Genomic DNA, 7,246 nt, shown 5'->3' with positions numbered 1-7,246 from the left:
AAACTACATGTTTTACTTGATATTAACCCGACTAGGCAAAGAGTTCAGCTAGTCATAGGTTTCTATGACTAACGAACAACTAATAGATAAATATTATAATAAAACTACAGTACCAGCCCCCTATGGCTACGCCAAGGCAAGCATGCGGTAAAACATCGACCACCACCCCCCAGAGATCCTAACCACCCTCCCCTGGGCAACAACTACCAACACCCACCCCCCCTTACCGCCCCCAAAACATCGTCCCTTCCTGTAGAGTAATGGCCAATGGCCCTATTAGCCAAATGAGACTAATACACAAATGAATCTAAGATACATAGGAGGAAGGAGTGGCACAGAGCTACGAATCAGCGCAGTCAGGCGATATTGAGATGAGAGATGTCCCTGAGGAAAGGTCAGCACTGACTTGGTCACCGCTATTGTCCTTGACCACTTATTCCAAGCAGTTGATATTGGCACAGGTAAGTGAAGCCTTAGAGGCATGCCCCCACCGTCCCACCTCACCGAAGTGGGAGTGAGAGGTCCCCTGAAAACGAGAACCTAATAAAACTAACAGAAAGGAAAGAGGTCAAAAATAATAAAATATTTACAACCCAACAGCTTATAAATGTCTTGGATGCACTAATTCACTGCAGAGGGATATTGCAAACGGACACTACAAAAGAAGACAAACACAATGAATTCCTGACCACCGTGAGTTTTTAGTGGACATACTTTAGTCTTCTAGATCACTGATATCGAATCATTTTATTGTATCCTTCTCTTCTATCCTTCTCTTCCTTGGAAATGTTATGCTATCTTAAGTGTACCAACTCTGCTCGTATAACTAGTGGGTTTTCAAAAATGTTTCAATGGCCCTTTTGAGGTTTTCACCCTATGTAACTTTAGAAAGTAGAACGTTTTGGATGATTTACCCTCTGCCTACTTTACATTTATACTCTTGTATACCAGAGCAATAATTATTTTCTCCTTTATCGAACTGAAATCACCACAAAGTATTATATGACACAGTAATGACACTGAGTATCTTCACCAAGTCTATATCATTTACAGAAAGTTTATTCCAAGACACAGACACTTGCCAGGTAACCACAATGATTCTGTGTGTGTGTGGCACGCTCCAGCTGCTCTGCAATCTATTATTAACCATCTAAGGAGTCAATCCCCTCAGGGGGTGATTTTCAATTCACGTTTAGAAGGATTAAATACTACATTTGGGTTGATACGTTTTTGTATTTGTTTTATTGCATAGTAGTTGATATGTTAGAAGCATTCGAACCTCTCAGGGTCAGGGATATCTGATACAGGACCCAAAGAGGTTGGAAAGCTTGTAACATATCAACTATGTGTTGCTCCAATAAAAGGTACCATACCCCTACTCCCGCCTTTGTTACTACATGCATACCTGGTACACATAGCATTAGAAATGTTACTCTATAATTACCTTTCAACTTACGTCAGCTTTTCTCCTTTAGATTTAGCAAAGAGCATATAGTTTAACATAACGTTCACTGATAGAATACATACAGCTGTGCACAGTTAAGAAAGAGGATTCTCTATCCGACTTCAAATGCACAGAACAATTAGTTTGAGGCAATCAGAAAAGGAACACAAACAAAATTACATTTTTCAAAAAACATAATCAATGGATAAAAACTTCCTGTCTTGGCCATGATCAAATATTATTGCCATTGTGAAAAATCAGTTTTTGGCAGGAATTACTCAATGAAATAATTTTACAGCTATCAAGTCAGCTGTTATGTGCACTTCCTAAAACGAGATCTCTGTACAAATAAAATGTTATCTCTAAGTCTTAATAAGCACCACAGAGAATTCTCTACACAAAGTATTTCCCAGGATCTGGAAAGACATGCATGTAATGTACATTATTTCCATCACCAAAAGGTTACCTAACGCACTCATAGGAAGGGAAAGGTTGTGGTTATCTGATGAATAAATGAACACAGTATAAAAGGCATGGAATATATTCGCACAGCACTGGTTTGTTGTTCATTATAAGACAGCAGCACAAGTTTTGCTTTGCAATGTAAATGTTGAATATTATTCATAACACATTTTGATTTGGGGTGCAAAGAGATTTTGCAGCACGGGCGCAGGTTTTGGGGGAACATGGTTTGAACTCAATGTCATTTTATGGTCGGACAAATGATTGGTCCTTATTCACTATGCTGTGAAAGTCCCTGCGAAGACGCTTTAAAAGATATTGAATAGAGCAGGCAGAGTATCTCACCGTCACTGACACAAGCAGGACCAATCAGTGCAGAGAACACTGGCGTTAGGGGCAGAGATGGGGGACCTCTCTTGCAGATTTGGATTGGTGGGGGTTCTAGACCTGTTGGGTCTGACACCAATCCAGTCACAGGAAGTGTGGGATAGGACTCATGTAAATATACTTTGCATATCTCCCAGCCGGTTACCACAGACACGCCTCCCTAATTTATTTGGGGGGGAGATATATACAACTGGAGACACTACTAAACTGAAAAGCTCTCCTCTTTTTTAGTACCCAGAGAGATTGGGGAGGCGGGGAGGCGGGGAGGCGGGGAGTGGGGTGGACGAATTCGATCAAAAGAATCCGCGAATTCTGGGGAGCGGATTTGAACTGGTCGCCTATATATAGTTAGGAGACACATTTTCCAAATTACTCATATGGAAAAACACAAACGATATGAATTGTTAATGTATAATATATTTCACTTATTTGACTCAAAAATATACTAAATCTATTTTTAACAGCATTTTTTTTAAAGATGTAACATCATCAGAAAGGTTTTATGTATAAATCCAAACTTGTTGAAGTTCCCACGATGTATTGGTCCCAAGCTGTATTTTTCTTTGCTCACAGCTTGCATTGTATGCCCTGAAGTAGTTATATTTGGGGGAGGGGGTATTGATGTATACACATTTTATTGAGCCTATTAAAAATGGCTGATCTTGTTACACATTCTTTATAATTTAGTTCTGATCACTGCATCTTGGAAATTGTTTCAGCACTTTGCATGCTCAGGCTTCCTGATCCTGACCTACATCAGCTCAGCTTCTTACACTTATGTACCATAACACACCCCATACAATGTTAACTGGTTGTGGAATGCTACCACTTCATTGCATCTCCCCACAGTAAGTGGGATTATTAAATAGCGTGTACAATTCTAACATAAATCATCTTCTATTCTGCAAACACACTATGGGAATGTATTGTGGTCTACAGAGTAGTATGTTGTGGTATATAAAGGTAAATATCACCAGGTTATACAGTACTACTGTATACCCGAAGTACAAGGGATAGTTACCAGTCCTGTTTTCCCATTTCTAAGCACTGGTCTGTTAGCAGCCATAGCTAATACAGTAAGATCTGAAGACAGGCTGGCCTGGATCTGCATCACAAAGTAGACCAGGGGTGACACGCCAGTCCTCAGGGGCCACCAACAGGTCAGGTTTTCAAGATATCCCTGCTTTAGCACTAGTGGTGCAGTCTTCTACTGAGCCACTTATTTAGCCACCTGTGCTGAAGCAGGGATATCCTTAAAACCTACCCCTTTGGTGGTCCTTGAGGACTGGAGCTGGCCAGTACTGAAGAAGACCTTGGAATTAGCTGGCGAGTAGAGTGCATAATAAAACACATGAATTAGCTGAAGACGTCCCCGATTCCCAGGAGCTTGTGCTCTGTTCCTCAGGCAGCAGGAACTAGTGACCTGGCCAGAGTTTAGTGACCTGGCCAGAGTTACTGACCTGTTACTGGGTTTGAAGTCAGGACCATCCTTGTTTCCCGTTTAATATGGTAAGAAGTGGGGTGATAACCCAGTGACTTCCATTCAAGCAAATAGAAGGCACGGCAATGGTCACTGCGCATTCAGGGTTATTTACTAAAGTCTCCTGGTAGCAAATCTGGCGCAAAACTGCGTCATGTTCATCAAAGAAAATTAATCCCACTTAAAGCAACTAGAGTTTGTCCTTAGATACATTTGGTGTCATTCTTTGGGTCCCTGTGTTGCAGCCAGAGACTTTAGTACATAGCCACAACTGAGTCCTGACCCCCTGCTGTGCACTGCAATGCTGCCCCTTCTGCAATAAGGGGGTTACCCACAGGGCATCTCCTTCTAATATTCAGGGGATGTGTAGCAAGAATGGGGCAATTTGCTCCAAACAGCAAGCACCGAGCATCTGTGTCCATCTGTGAGCAGCGACATAGGTAGCAATCATTCAAAGGTCAAACAGCATCCAGTGCCATGCACAGTGCCACCCACAGTGCCACCCACCGTGCCACGCACAGTGCCACCCACAGTGCCACACACAGTGCCACGCACAGTGCCAACCACAGTACCGCCCACAGTGCCACCCACCATGCCACCCACCGTGCCACGCACAGTGCCACCCACAGTGCCACCCACCGTGCCACGCACAGTGCCACACACAGTGCCACCCACCGTGCCACCCACCGTGCCACGCACAGTGCCACCCACCGTGCCACCCACAGTGCCACCCACCGTGCCACGCACAGTGCCACCCACAGTGCCACCCACAGTGCCACCCACCGTGCCACGCACAGTGCCACCCACAGTGCCACACACAGTGCCACGCACAGTGCCAACCACAGTACCGCCCACAGTGCCACCCACCATGCCACCCACCGTGCCACGCACAGTGCCACCCACAGTGCCACCCACCGTGCCACGCACAGTGCCACACACAGTGCCACCCACAGTGCCACCCACCGTGCCACCCACCGTGCCACGCACAGTGCCACCCACCGTGCCACCCACAGTGCCACCCACCGTGCCACGCACAGTGCCACCCACAGTGCCACCCACCGTGCTACCCACCATGCTATGCACAGTGTCACACACAGTGCCATGCACAGTGCCACCCACAGTGCCACCCACCATGCCACACAGTGCCACCCACAGTGCCAGGCAGTGCCACCCACAGTGCCACGCACAGTGCCACGCACAGTGCCACCCACAGTGCCACCCACAGTGCCACCCACCGTGCCAGGCAGTGCCACCCACAGTGCCATGCACAGTGCCACGCACAGTGCCACCCACCGTGCCACGCACAGTGCCACCCACCGTGCTACCCACCATGCTATGCACAGTGTCACCCACAGTGCCACGCACAGTGCCACCCGCAGTGCCACTCACAGTGCCACCCACAGTGTCACCCACAGTGCCACGCACAGTGCCACCCGCAGTGCCACCCACAGTGCCACGCAAAACACCAATGTCATGCCCTAAAGCTCCATCCAAGAAAATAGCATATCAGGAAAACAAGAACTGCGCTGAAGTTATTCTCCAGAACAAGCTCCTGTTACCCCGGCTCCTGTTACCCCGGGTCCTGTTACCACGGCTCCTGTTACCCCGGCTCCTGTTACCCCGGGTCCTGTTACCACGGCTCCTGTTACCCCGGGTCCAGTTACCCTGGGTCCTGTTACCCCGGCTCCTGTTACCCCGGCTCCTGTTACCCCGGGTCTTGTTACCCCGGCTCCTGTTACTCCGGGTCCTGTTACCCCGGGTCCTGTTGCCCCGGCTCCTGTTACCCCGGGTCCCCCTCTGCAAAGTGCATGTTGAGATAAGATCCCCAGTCCTGTATAATAATGCCCATTGTTCCCCTCTGTGTCAGTATTAAAGAATGCATTGCCAGGTAACATGCTGGTCCCTCTCACTTTCTATGTGCAGGAATGTGCAGGAATGTGCAATGCTAGCGGGATAATAGCACTGAGCCTGTGTGTGTGACTGACAGTAAGTGGCCAGAGAATAGAACAGCTGCACGGCACTGGCAGGAGCCGGGCAAGCTGTGGGGAAGCAGGTACAGTATGTGGGTGAGCAGGTATGTGGGTGAGCAGGTATGTGGGTGAGCAGGTACAGTATATGGGTGAGCAGGTATGTGGGTGAGCAGGTATGTGGGTGAGCAGGTATGTGGGTGAGCAGGTACAGTATATGGGTGAGCAGGTATGTGGGTGAGCAGGGAATCCATTTCCATAACCAGCCCACTGCAGCCCTGATGTGGGAAGACTTCACTATAACGCACAGCCCTGTGTGAAACCTTCACTATAACGCACAGCCCTGTGTGTGAAACCTTCACTATAACGCACAACCCTGCTGTGTGAAACCTTCACTATAACGCACAGCCCTGATGTTTGAAACCTTCACTATAACGCACAGCCCTGATGTGTGAAACCTTCACTATAACGCACAGCCCTGATGTGTGAAACCTTCACTATAACGCACAGCCCTGTGTGAAACCTCCACTATAACGCACAGTCCTGTGTGAAACCTTCACTATAACGCACAGCCCTGTGTGAAACCTTCACTATAACACACAGCCCTGGTACAAATAAACGTGCAAAGTACTCACCTGATCTGCTATTACTGCCAGTCACACAGAGACCCTGTACACACTGCGTGCAGCTGAAGGGGGTGGGGGGGTGCAGCTGAAGGGGGGTGGGGGGTGCCTGCTCCTGCCCCTTGATGGTGTCTGTGCTCACAGGGATCCCGTGCAGAAGGACGATCAGCAAAGGAAGCGCAGGAGGATGCAGTGTGAGAGGTGGCTGCTGTGTGGCACTGACACAGCTCTGTGTGCTGCTGCTGAGTGTGTGGCACTGACACAGCTCTGTGTGCTGCTGCTGAGTGTGTGGCACTGACACAGCTCTGTGTGCTGCTGCTGAGTGTGTGGCACTGACACAGCTCTGTGTGCTGCTACTGCTGATGGTGTGTCACTGACACAGCTCTGTGTGCTGCTGCTGCTGATGGTGTGTCACTGACACAGCTCTGTGTGCTGCTGACTGTGTGGCACTGACACAGCTCTGTGTGCTGCTGGAGAGCGCACTGTGTAACCGAATGAATCAGGCGCCCCCTGCAGGAAATCAAATGCAACAGTAGGTGTTGAAACCTTCCTCAATCAAAACCACGTTACACAGTTACACAGTTAGACAGTTACACAGTTACATAGTTACACAGTTACATAGTTACATACTGTAGGAGATAAGGTTGAAAAAGACATATGTCCATCAAGTTCAAAGTTCTGGAGTAGGAGCAGGGCAATTGCTGGGCAGGGTGAGGGAGCTGTGCAGGGTGATAGAGCTGAGCAGGGTGATAGAGCTGGGCAGAAGCTGGCTAGGATATGGAAGCTGACCAGGAGCTGGGCAGGGTGAGGGAGCTGGGCAGGGTGATAGAGCTGAGCAGGGTGATAGAGCTGGGCAGAAGCTGGCTAGGATATAGAAGGTGGG

At 48.2% G+C, this 7,246-nt stretch overlaps 1 protein-coding gene across 2 annotated transcripts in view; it reads right to left on the bottom strand.

Moving 5' to 3' along the window:
- The window catches only part of RERG (RAS like estrogen regulated growth inhibitor), a 161,216-nt gene extending 154,407 nt beyond the window's left edge, over nt 1-6,809 (bottom strand). For both annotated transcript variants that reach the window (XM_075603036.1, XM_075603034.1), the window contains exon 1: nt 6,376-6,809. The gene's annotated coding sequence lies outside the window, so the exon portion shown is untranslated. The remainder of the gene's footprint in view (nt 1-6,375) is intronic.
- Nucleotides 6,810-7,246: the final 437 nt, after the last annotated feature.

This window comes from Ascaphus truei, chromosome 5, assembly GCF_040206685.1.
Source record: "Ascaphus truei isolate aAscTru1 chromosome 5, aAscTru1.hap1, whole genome shotgun sequence".
Lineage (NCBI taxonomy): Eukaryota > Metazoa > Chordata > Amphibia > Anura > Ascaphidae > Ascaphus > Ascaphus truei.
The sequence above is the reverse complement of the archived record's forward strand: the minus strand, read 5'-3'. Positions and strand labels throughout refer to the sequence as shown.